General features: G+C 47.9%; 1 pseudogene; it reads right to left on the bottom strand.

Moving 5' to 3' along the window:
• Nucleotides 1–7018: 7018 nt before the first annotated feature.
• LOC123077159 (protein Rf1, mitochondrial-like) lies at nucleotides 7019–12622 on the bottom strand (annotated as a pseudogene).
• Between the last annotated feature and the right edge of the window lie 617 nt (nucleotides 12623–13239).

Here is a 13239-nt window from a genome sequence, read left to right as displayed (position 1 = left end):
CTTGTTACGTCTACTTTCCGTTCATATAATTTTTATCCATATTAGGACTTGTCTTATCGCTGTTTAGTGGCAGTTTAGAAGGCTAGTCATTGTAGAAATACAAAAGCTAGCTACTGCTACAGTAACTGAATGTTACTGTAGCCGTGTAGCATAGCAGGCAGCGGCTGCGGGAGCAGCGAAGCAAGCAGCATGCACACGTCCGCGCATGTTGGGCGCAGGGTGGGACGGTCGCGAGGCGTGGGCGGCCGCGGCGCGAGCAGTGGCACGGGGTGAGCGCGGCCACGGCTCCGGCTTCGACCAGAGCAGACTGCAGCAACGCAGCGGCAGTAGGCAACAGTGGGCGGGCGCGGGGCGTCAGAGACGGGCCGCGGAAGAGGCGCTGCAGGGCGCGTACTGCAGTGTGGACGCAGGGGCGGACGGTGGGCGAGCGCGTGCGGGAGGAGAGCTCCGGCCACGGCGGACTGCGGAGCCGAAGCTCGCGGGTAACGGTGCTACGGCGACTACGGCGACTACGGCGACGAGGGAAAGGGGGGTGGTGCTCACCGAGCAGGCGCAAGGAGGCCCATCGAGTGGCTTAGGAGCAGCAGAGGTGGCCGGCGTCGTCGTGGTTCGTCGGCGACCCGAGGAGGAAGAAGCTTCGATCCGGCGCTGCAGCGTGAGGAGCTCCAACGGGTGGCACCAGTTGATGCAGAGGAAGACGACGAAGCGGACGGACGCGGTCCTAGGCGGTGGGGGGGCATGGTGGCCGCGGTAGGACGAGATGGCCGGCGATGCGGGCGCACGACGAGGTGGATCTGGACCACGAGGGAGTGACGAGGGAGAGAGGGGGCGTGGGAAAAATATCTGCGCAGGGGGAGTGGAGCTAACGAGGCCGAGAGGGGGAGGGCGCCTGCCTTATCCCCTCGCCGACGCCGACGAGGTGGTTCGGCGGGGCGTCGCTCCTGTTGCGACCGCGCCAGGGGAACAGGGGAGTAGGCGACCGGTGGGGGCTAGGTGGGCCAGCTGGCTGAGCTGGGCCGAGGCCCAGGGGCTTCTCTTATTTATTTAACCTTTTGGATCTCTTGTCATTTTTATTTACATTTCTATTTTTCTTTTAGTTTCAATTTTATTTATTTATTTTAGTTTTGTAAAACATAATTTTTAGCATCTAAATTAGTAGTAATAATTAGGCCACTGCCACAAAAGTTTAACACTACAATAAAATAGATTTGTATTTGTTTTATTATTAAAGGCATTTAATAATTGCTTTTAGCCCCTGTTTTAATTAGTTAAGGGCATTAAACCACGTCGCAAAGATGTTGGTTCACAGCCATAATTAGTTGTGCAATATTTGCCACACTTTGCATATTTTAGTTTGCATGTTTGAGAATTTTAAATTTTGACTTTAATTTGAATTTGGAATTTGAACTGTGTTTGAATGCAAAGGGGGATTAGTAATAGTAAGAGTGGTGACATGGCACCATTAACATGGGATTACTGTGGCTTAATTATCCGGGCGTCACAAAAGTAGAACTTGATAAGGTAATTGTACCTTCTCCCTTATTGGAAAGTAGTTCATCACAGAAATCTGTTCCTGTGACTACTACACCAATTAGTGAGGAAGCTAATGATGATGATCATGTAACTTCAGATCAAGTTACTACCGAACCTCGTAGGTCAACCAGAATGAGATCCGCACCAGAGTGGTATGGTTATCCCATTCTGGAGGTCATGTTATTTGACCATGACGAACCTACGAACTATGAGGAAGCGATGATGAGCCCAGATTCCGCAAAATGGTTTGAGGCCATGAAATCTGAGATATGATCCATGTATGAGAACAAAGTATGGACTTTGATGGATTTGCCCCATGATCGGCAAACCATAGAAAATAAATGGATCTTCAAGAGGAAGACGGACGTTGATAATAGTGTTACTATCTACAAAGCTAGACTTGACGAAAAAGGTTCTTGACAAAGTTCAAGGTGTTGACTACGATGAAATTTTCTCACTCGTAGCGATGCTTAAGTCTGTCCAAATTATGTTAGCAATTGCCGCATTTTTATGAAATCTGGCAAATGGATAAACAAAACTACATTCCTTAATGGATTTAAAGAAGAGTTGTATATGATGCAACCAGAAGGTTTTGTCAATCCTAAAGGTGCTGACAAAATACGCAAGCTCCAGCGATCCATCTATGGACTGGTGCAAGCATCTCGGAGTTGGAATGTACTCTTTGATAAGTTGATCAAAGCATATAGTGTTATACAGACTTGCGGTGAAGCCTGTATTTACTAGAAAGTGAGTGGGAGCACTACAACATTCCTGATAAGTATATGTGAATGACATATTGTAGATTGGAAATAATGTAGAATTATTCTGCAAAGCATAAAGGAGTGTTTGAAAGGAGTTTTTCAAAGAAAGACCTCGGTGAAGCTGCTTACATATTGAGCATCAAGATCTATAGAGATAGATCAAGACGCTTGATAAGTTTTTTCAATGAGTACATACCTTGACAAGATTTTGAAGTAGTTCAAAATGGAACAGTCAAAGAAAGAGTTCTTGCCAGTGTTACAAGATGTGAAATTGAGTAAGACTCAAAACCCGACCACGGCAGAAGATAGAAAGAGAATGAAAGTCATTCCCTATGCCTTGTCCATAGGTTCTATAAAGTATGTCATGCTGTGTACCAGATCTATTGTATACCCTACACTGAGTTTGGCAAGGGAGTACAATAGTGATCTAGGAGTAGATCACTGGACAGCGGTCAAAATTATCCTTAGTGGAATAAGGATATGTTTCTCGATTATGGAAGTGACAAAAGGTTCTTCGTAAAGGGTTACGTCGACGCAAGTTTTGACACCGATCTGGATGACTCTAAGTCTCGATCTAGATACATATTGAAAGTGGGAGCAATTAGTTAGAGTAGCTCCGTGCAGAGCATTGTAGACATAGAAAATTGCAAAATACATAACGGATCTAAATGTGAAAGACCCGTTGACTAAGATTCTCTCACAAGCAAAACATGATCACACCTTAGTACTCTTTGGGTGTTAATCACATAGCGATGTGAACTAGATTACTGAATCTAGTAAACTCTTTGGGTGTTGGTCATATGACGATGTGAACTATGGGTGTTAATCACATGATGATGTGAACTATCGATGTTAATCACATGGTGATGTGATCTAGATTATTGACTCTAGTGCAATGGGAGACTGAAGGAAATATGCCCTAGAGGCAATAATAAAGTTATTATTTATTTCCTTATATCATGATAAATGTTTATTATTCATGCTAGAATTTTATTAACCGGAAACATAATATATGTGTGAATATATAGACAAACAAAGTGTCACTAGTATGCCTCTACTTGACTAGCTTGTTAATCAAAGATGGTTATGTTTCCTAACCATAGACAAAAGAGTTGTTATTTGATTAACGGGATCACATCATTAGTTGAATGATCTGATTGACATGACCCATTCCGTTAGCTTAGCACCCGATCGTTTAGTATGTTGCTATTGCTTTCTTCATGACTTATACATGTTCCTATGACTATGAGATTATGTAACTCCCGTTTACCGGAGAAACACTTTGTGTGCTACCAAACGTCACAACGTAACTGGGTGATTATAAAGGTGCTCTACATGTGTCTCCAAAGGTACTTGTTGGGTTGGCGTATTTCGAGATTAGGATTTGTCACTCCGAATGTCGGAGAGGTATCTCTGGGCCCTCTCGGTAATGCACATCACATAAGCCTTGCAAGCAATGTAACTAATGAGTTAGTTGCGAGATGATGTATTACGGAACGAGTAAAGAGACTTACCGGTAACAAGATTGAACTAGGTATTGGATACCGACGATCGAATCTCGGGCAAGTAACATACCGATGACAAAGGGAACAAAGTATGTTGTTATGCGGTCTGACCGATAAAGATCTTCGTAGAATATGTAGGAACCAATATGAGCATCCAGGTTCCGCTATTGGTTATTGACCGAAGACGTGTCTCGGTCATGTCTACATTGTTCTCGGACCGTAGGGTCCGCACGCTTAAGATTTCGATGACAGTTATATTATGAGTTTATGAGTTTTGATGTACCGAAGGAGTTCGGAGTCCCGGATGAGATCGGGGACATGACGAGGAGTCTCAAAATGGTCGAGACGTAAAGATCGATATATTGGACGACTATATTCGGACATCGGAAAGGTTCCGAGTGGTTCGGGTATTTTTCGGAGTACCGGGGAGTTACGGGAATACGGAGGAGAAGTATTGGGCCTTATTGGGCCATACGGGAAAGAGAGAGGGGCTGCCTAGGGCAGGCCGCGCACCCCCCCAAGGCCTAGTCCGAATTGGACAAGGGGGAGGGGCTGCGCCCCCTCCTTCCTTCCCTTCTCTTTCCCCCTTCCTTGTCTCCTACTCCTACTACATGGAAGGACTCCTAGTTGGACTAGGAAAAGGTGAATCCTACTCCCGGTGGTAGTAGGACTCCCTAAAGGGCGCGCCATAGAGAGAGCCGGCCCTCCCCTCCTCCACTCCTTTATATACGGGGGCAGGGGGCACCCCATGGACACAGAAGTTGATCTTCGTGATCGTTCCTTAGCCGTGTGCGGTGCCCCCCTCCACAATATTACACCTCGGTCATATTGTAGCGGTGCTTAGGCGAAGCCCTGCGACGGTTGAACATCAAGATCGTCACCACACCGTCGTGCTGACGGAGCTCCTCCCCGAAGCTTTGCTGGATCGGAGCTCGGGGTGCGTCATCGAGCTGTACGTGTGTCAAGAACTCGGCGGTGCCGGAGTAACGGTGCTTGGATCGGTCGGATCGTGAAGACGTACGACTACATCAACCGCGTTGTCATAACGCTTCCGCTTAACGGTCTACGAGGGTACGTAGACAACACTCTCCCCTCTCGTTGCTATGCCATCACCATGATCTTGCGTGTGCGTAGGAATTTTTTTGAAATTACTACGTTCCCCAACAAAGAGGTGATCCATAAATCCTGTGTTGTTGATCACGCGGGAGAGGCGGTGCTAGAATTCTTACTCCTTATGAAAGATCAAGAATTAAACATTAAGGGCATCCAAAATGCACATGAGTTAATAGCTATTACAGCTTGGTATCTATGATGGGATAGACGTCAACTGGTCCATGAAGAAAAGTTACATGATGCAAATCAAACTTCGATGGGGGCTCGTGCTATAACGGTAAATTATGTCAATGCATACTACCCTAAAGCAACTCGCAAAACAGGGGGGTGGAGTATCCCTCCTAGGGGATTTGTGAAGGTGAATGTTGAAGCCGCGTTCGATCATGATCTTCTTCAAGGTGCAGCTGGGGCAGTCCTGAGAGATGATAAGGGAAGGTTCATTGTCGGAGGAAACTGGAGGATTGACTGGTGTGATGATGTATTAACAGCAGAAGTTCTGGCTCTTAAATTTGGTTTATTCCTAGCACAGAAGGCGGGCTGCAATCGCCTTGTTGTAAACTCAGATAACATGGAAGTGATCGACGTAATGAAGAATGGAGGACACTCGGCGGGAGCCGCAGCTGCAGTTTTTAATGATTGTTATTTTTTGGCTTGTGATTTTCCTATAGTTAAATTGAACACTGTAATAGGGAAGCAAATAGAGTGGCCCATGAAATAGCTAGGTTAGCAAAAATTTCAGCCACTAGGGATTGGTTTGAGGAGCCTATGAAGGATATTGTACCTCTTCTTATGGACGATGTAACAATTATTTCTAACTAATAAAGTTGAAGTTCTATTTCAGAAAAAACTAGTGTTAACAAAATCTCAAGTTTCCTCATCTAAACGTGACATATCTTATCTCAAAAAAAAACCTGACATATCTTTGATGGAATGGGTGGTGGTTGATTTTCGACAAAGGTAATATATTAATATCAAGACGAGATCATGTTCACCCGACCTCTGCAACAACACGACACCGCGATCAACTGGAGGCATCGAGGATGCACACAGCCAAAAAAATGATAATAAAAGAACAAAAGAGAAAAACCAAGATATGAGGCACACAGTAACAAATAGCAACATCAACCACTACCGTGACACCACACAGGGTGCGAGAAGGTTCTTCAAAAGGAACGTCTTCAGGAAGATAAAAACACACGAGTGTCACTGTCGCCGGATTCAGTCAAAGACTAAATCCTGAGTTTTCACCCTCAGAGTAAAACTGGGCAAAATTCTATGCAACGCCCTCAGCAAGGTAACGATGTTGAAACATCGGCATTGCCAGGTATGACCAACGAAGGTCACACCAAGGGTTTTCACCCTGAAACTCCAGTTCTAGTACTGAATTAGCACCACCAAAACGCAACCACGATGTGTTGTCGCAACCGCTTGACCACCACCTTTCATTCCTTGTATCCTTGACAATGTCGACCAGACCACTCGTTAACGAATATGCATCTCGTGCATGAGGACCATGGAACATGACATCTCAGAATGTCTTTAGCCCGAAAGTTGGGCTTTCCAACCTCTATTCACACACATAGTTGATTAACGCGACCAAAAACTGTGCTCATACTGTGCTCATATGAGCTTGTTGTCGGGCGACGACGCGAGTGCCAGGCACCGCCTGAAACCCATGTCAAGGGCCCCTCCAGCAAACCCATGTCGTACTTGCCATCAGCTGATTATGAACTTGGGAAATTGAATCCCATCAATTGTCTAGCTGCAACCGTGGCCACCGCCTTGGATGACATCTTCGTCTTCAATTCGTTATCCACCGCCGCACATGTCATCGCAGCCACCGCTGCCCAGATCCAAAGGCGGCCGGCGGGCTGCCCTCATAGTCGCCCCAGCCATGCCACCACTAAAAAGATCTAGGACCGCCACCCCAATTTCAAGGTAGTTGATGTCAAGTTTGTGTCCAACATCTTCATTTCTGTGGTCTTCAAGCATGTGCATCGACATTGTAATGTAGTTGTTCATAGTTAGCCAAGCCTTTCTCCAGAGTTATCCGAAAGACTCCGTGTAACCCTGTTGCTTAATTAACAAATGTTTAAGTTTTTAGATATTAAAATTTGGTCCATATTTTCTTATATCAATTACAAAGTATTTGAATTCTTATCTTATCGAGAAAATATAGTTGGTGATACCGAGGTATGTATCACATCATTGACGTATAAAATGGTGGAAATGAACTATATTAAAATGAAGCAAGCGACCAACAATAACAAACACACAAAACTTTCCATTCAGTCATATAGAAGAGAAGAAATGAAACAACCGAGCTACTGATCAGTGATCACGGGCTAAAGGAAACAGCCTCCCTGAAGTTCCTGATGAACAACTGAATTGTCAAATCTTCTAGCTGCAATAAAGGAAGTGAGGCTGCATTTTGGAGGAAAAACATGACGATGTTCACTTTATTGTGAATTTAAAAACACTGTACAGAAGAGTGCAGCCTGAACACGGTCCTCACCAAACTGACACATTTCCTCAACAGGTGCATAAAAAGCACCAAAGAGTGCAGACCCGTCATGGCATATTTGTTTCCCGAAGTAGATAGATCCTCCTTGTAGCCGAGCTTGAAAGCAAATGACTGCTTCATACCTGATGCCAAGTCGCTGTAGCCGAGCTTGAGTACTGCTAAAAATTCCAGTCAGTGCAAAATTGCAAATACTGCTTTTGTGGAGTACAGCGTCACATTTCTCTGCACTTGCCTTAGTGCTCATTACAGATCGTACTGACAGCAGCATAGAGTATTACATTGTATGAAAAAGATTGTATACCTTCCAGTCACCATCAGAAGTCCTTACCCCTAAAGTTCTCCAACTAGTCTGTGTTAGACTACTTGGTCTACCTTTCCACGCCCATCGAAGGTTAAAAGATTCATAGACATTTCACACTCTTGTGATTTTGACACACCGCTAAATGACCCCAATGCTACAAGCAGGCAGTTTGGATTTCTTATACGGTCATACTGGCAGGAGGGTTTTATGCAAGCAAAAACTCAAGCTTCCTGAGCAGAGTCTTGTGCAAAATCAACAAAATCCATCGAAAAATTGGTACTTTGCAGGGAGCAATTTCATGTCCTTCATATATTTCCCTTTCCTTGAGAAGAGAGAAAACATCAATGAAGTAGTTGAAGCTTCAAGTGATATGCTCTTCCCATCAACTTTAGACAAATAATATCTGGCCTTGACGATCTCACCTTTTTCCAACAACAATCTGATGATGTCATTCATGAGACGGGAGCTGGGGACTATACCACTCTTGTCCATTGATGAAAACACATTGTTAGCATCTTCCACTGCTCCATCTTTTAGAAGATTCATAATCATTACTCCATAAGTAGATACATTAGGCACCAACCCACGAGCTGATATTCCAGCAAAAAGTTCCTTAGCTTCTTCTCTTCACCCAACCCTGTACATTGCATCGATCATGGTATTGACTATTGCAATACTGAACTTCACATTCATTGAACCTAATTTCTGGAACAGGGCAATCGCTTCGTCTGCACAATTATTTCTACAAAGACCTCCAAGTATTACATTGTATGAAGAAATGCTGACTGTTGTTCCACTTTCGATCATCTCATGGAACATTTCCCTTGCAGAAACTGTTAGAGTACGTAATGGGCCTAATGGGCTCATTAGTCTTAGGGTTAATTAGAGATAAGGGTCGCTTGCTTAGGGGTCAAGTAAGCCTTGCTTGGGAGTCAAGTAAACCTCTCTATATAAAGAGAGGAGATGTATCAATCTAATCAAGCAAGAATTAAGAAGGAAATCCCTTCCCTCTTGCCCGGCCGTGGGCAAAAAGGCCCCCGGCCGGCCCTCTTGCGCCCTCCTTCTAGCAGCGCCATAACAATTTGGTATCAGATAGCTCAGTTCCGATCATGTCTTCGCCGCCGCCCACCCCGTCGCTTCCGCTGCCGACCGTCACCACCGCGCCGCTGGCCATCTACACCGCGCCGCTGCCCTCCCCGTCCGCGCCGCTGGTCACATCCTTTGGCGCCGCCACCGCACCACCGGCCGCCGCCTACACCCCGGAGGAGATCACCGGGGTCCTCAACGACCTCGTCACAGCCGTCCAGGGGATCCGGTTGTAGCTGGCATGCCCTTACGGGCCGCCACCACCCCTGCCGCCGACCGCCGCCATCGGGCTGCTGGCCCTGCCGTGGTACTCGCCGCAACCAGGGGCCTCCGAGGCGTTCGCTGGGACGCTGCAGCCCCAGCTACAGCTGCCGCCGCCGCCCCGCAGTGGCCGCAATGGCCGACGTCGGCTCCCGCCAAGCCTCTAGCCCATCGCCTCCAGCGCCCATCACCGCCTCCGCGCCGCCGTGGCTGCCGTGGCAGCCGCCACACCAGGCGGCCTTCGCCGCGCTCGCCGGGCCACTACAGCAGCCGCTGCAGCTGCCATCCATCGCCACCACCGCCCAGCCTTGGCTGCAGTGGCAGCCGCCGCTCCTGGTGGCCTCCGCCGCGCCCGGTGCTCCGCCGCAGCAGCCGCTGCCACTGCCCGGTGCGCCACCGCAGCAGCCACCGCTGGTCAGCTCCGGCCCCGCATCGACCGCGCCGACGGGAGTCCCGCTCCACCAAGTCCAGTCCCCGCCGTCGTCGTCACCGCTTCCTTCTTGGATCGCTACCCGCCACGTGTCGGCGGCGATGAGGCTGCAGTCTGCTGCACGCGGCCTCCTAGCGCGTCGGCGTGTGCGGGAGATGCGTGGTCTGGAGCTGTCGCTCCTTCAAGTTGCCCTTCGCTGCGCAGAGGACCTCGATCTCATCCGCTGCGTCGGGGATCTTGGGCCCCCAAGGGCGGCGGGCCTACTGTTTTCCCCGCGGGCAGCGACCTCAAAGTCTGTGACATCGGGCGGTTGGGGGGGGGGGGCGCACCCCTCCTCGTCATTCTCCAACACAAGCCCCCCACTCTTTCCTGTGCGGTGCAAACCAACAGCCGTCCGGCAGGGAGAAGGCATGGTGTCACCGACAGCAGCGCACCGCGTAGCACCACTGCATTCCGCCACCGGCCACCGCGAGGGCGCCTCTGCTGGTCACTCTTGCGACCACTTCTAGGTGGTCATACACATGCACTCCTTTTGTCCAGGTGGTGTCCATGAAATCCAAGTGGCTGTACGCGTGCACGTCCTACGTGCGGATGGTGTCCACTTTTTGTTAAGGGGTCCAAAATAATGTGTCCCAGCCCATTTCAGGTTGAGAATAATAAAACAAGCCGAGATGTAAAAGGCTTGTTTTTAGGTGTTAGGTTTGTGTTGCGTAGAGTCATGGTTATAAGTTGGTTAGGCTGCAGCTCGAGGACAAACTGCATGTCCAGGTGGGGTGTAGTGTTAGAGTACGTAATGGGCCTAATTGGCCCATTAGTCTTAGGGTTAATTAGAGATAAGGGTCGCTTGCTTAGGGGTCAAGTAAGCCTTGCTTGGGAGTCAAGTAAACCTCTCTATATAAAGAGAGGAGATGTATCAATCTAATCAAGCAAGAATTAAGAAGGAAATCCCTTCCCTCTTGCCCGGCCGTGGGCAAAAAGGCCCCCGGCCGGCCCTCTCGCGCCCTCCTTCTAGCAGCGCCATAACAGAAACAGATCTCCCAGAACGAAACAACCCATCCATTATGACGCAATATGAACACAGTGTCAGGTTTAATTCTCTTACGCGCCATATCTCTGAACAGAGTCAAACCATCATTGATCCTTCCATTTCTACAATAGCCATTAACAAGTGTATTGTATGTAATAACATCAGGCTCAACACCAACTGATTCCATGACATCAAGTACTTTTAATGCTTTATCCATCTTCCCGACTAAGCAGTATCCGTCAATCAGTGAATTAAGTAAAATGTCATCAGGCCTCTCACCCATGTCTATAACCAAGTCAAAGATATCATGTGCATCCATAACCCTTCCTTCTTGGCAGAGACTCTTTATTACTGAACTAAAGAACGAAATGTTAGGACGAGGAATACCTCTGTTCATCATTTCAGAAACCAACTGCTTAGCTTTAGCCAAATCACCATCTATGCAAAAACCCTGAATCAACGCGTGATAAACAACTTTGTTCGGTTGTACTCCCAAGGCAATCATCTGATTGAATTTTTCCATGGCCTCAGTCAGCCTACCCAATCTGGAAAGTCCAGCTATTATGCTGGAATAGGTGACTATATCAGGATTCACTCTGCGTTCCTGCATTTTACTTGTTATCAGCATAGTTTCATCCATCATTCCACGTTTAGAATATGCATCAATTAATATGTTGAAAACATGGCAGTCGGCTGCAATACCATTGTTTTCCATTGAATTAAAGACATCAATCATATCAGGAAAGCATCCTTCAGTAGCATACCCATGAAGCAAAATACGGTATGAGACGATATCCGGTTTGTGGCCCTTTGCTGTCATCGAATAAAAAAATTCTGCAGCTTCTTTGCTTCTTCCATGCTTGCAATGGTAAGTCATTAAGGAGTTGCAAGTAAAAATATCTGGTATAAGGCCCCGGCTTTTCATTTCTCTAAACAATTTAACAGCCTCTTTCCACCGCCCAGATGTGGAATATCCATGGATCATGCAATTATATGTCACTTCATTGGGTTGAGCACCATTAGCAACCATCTGACGAAGGACTAGCTCTGATTTGTCCATTGCCCTGGCCTTGCACAACGCATCAATAATTGAGCTATATGTCACCACATCAGGCACAATCCCTTGCTGTATCATTTCATCGAATAGATTGCACGCCTTGCTGGTTTCGCCTTCCTTAAAGAAACCATGGATGACTGTGCTATATGCCACTACATTGAGAGAGCAGGCACCTTCTTTTTCCACCAGCATCTGGAGCAGCTCGAGCGCCCGCTGACACATGCTATTGTCGCATAAGCCCTTCAGAACAATGGAGTATGAGAAGGCATTAGGCACACAGCCGAGCTCGGACATCATGTGAAGCAGCACGTTCACAGCCTCATCCTGTGAAGCAGCACGTTCACAGCCTCATCCACCCCGTATCTTCAAGCCCGTCCTGAGGATACAGCCGAATAAGGCAAGCCCTAGGTCTGGGCGACGCGCGCGGCAGCAGCAGTCCATGAGGATGTTGTAGGTGCAAACGGTGGGCGCCGCCACCTGCGGGCCGGCTTCTTCTCTGCACACACGGTTGAAGAGAGCAAGGGCGAGGGCGAGGGCGGGGCCATCTTTGATGCAGGCAGTGGAGGACGTAGCACGGGCGAGGGCGGCAAGGAAGCCGTTCAGGGAGCGCTCGGGGACCGAGGTGGCCTGCCGAAACAATTCGTCGAACAGGTTGTGTGCATCATCTCGACAGAGCGTCCCGGCGCGCAGGCGCTCTGTGGCCGCGGCAAAGGCGTCGCGGGGAGACCAGGAACGTGAGGGCGGCGAGGTGGAGGAGAGGAGCCGGCGGTGGAGGCGGACGCGGGACATCGGCGTGGTGGAGCAATGGCGGAGGCGGAGACCGGACTTGGGCTGGGTGTAAGAGGAGCGGCGGAGGCGGAGGCGTTGAGTCGGCAAGGTAAAGGAGGACGGGGAGGGGAGACCGGACGCCGGCTAGTCCACAGCCATTGGATCTCGTCCTGTCATCAAGATTCGCTCTAGCTTGTTTTGTCGTTGTGGTGCGTTCCCCTCCTGTCGCTTGTCGTTCTCTATGTGCGCGGCCCATCTTGTTAGCGGCCTTTTTGTTTCTGCATTTTTTTCACGGGCCTCGTTTGTGTTGTTGGGCTCGTGGGCTGTTTTTTTGTGTGAGGTCTGAAGATGAGGGGGCGGGCGTTTCATCTTTTTCTCCACGTTATATGGTTCTTTGTGCTGAAGCATTCAGTTCGGCCGTTCCCCATTCCTCTTCCGCCGTTCCCCATTTTCTATCTAGCAGCTGGTGCTCGAGGCGCAGGCGAATTCTGGAGGGAGAGAAGGAGAGGGAGACGCATCGTAGGTAGTCTTTTTTTGTTCCTCCTTCCTATGTATTTGTCCTTTGTTTTGTTTTTTGTTACTTTTGCTCACTGATTCTAGCAGTATACATCTAGGGTTCGTCCCCTCAATGTCACAAATGTCTCCAGTTATGGGTAGGTTTCATTAGCAGCTGCACATTTTCTTCTTGGTTTCTTGTTTGTTTGTCTTTATATTTAGGGTCCATCCTCTCCAATCTCGCGAAATGTGGATTAGGGTTCATCAATTTTTTTGAATCTATCTAGAGTATGCTCTGCTTTGTTTTTTCAGTTCATCTTTGATTAAAGGGTCTATCTGTTGAATTAAATTATGAAATGATTATTTTATTAGGAGTAT

Source organism: Triticum aestivum, chromosome 1B (assembly GCF_018294505.1).
Source record: "Triticum aestivum cultivar Chinese Spring chromosome 1B, IWGSC CS RefSeq v2.1, whole genome shotgun sequence".
Taxonomy (NCBI): Eukaryota; Viridiplantae; Streptophyta; class Magnoliopsida; order Poales; family Poaceae; genus Triticum; species Triticum aestivum.
Note: the sequence above shows the minus strand (reverse complement) of the source record. Positions and strands in the feature narration are given on the sequence as shown.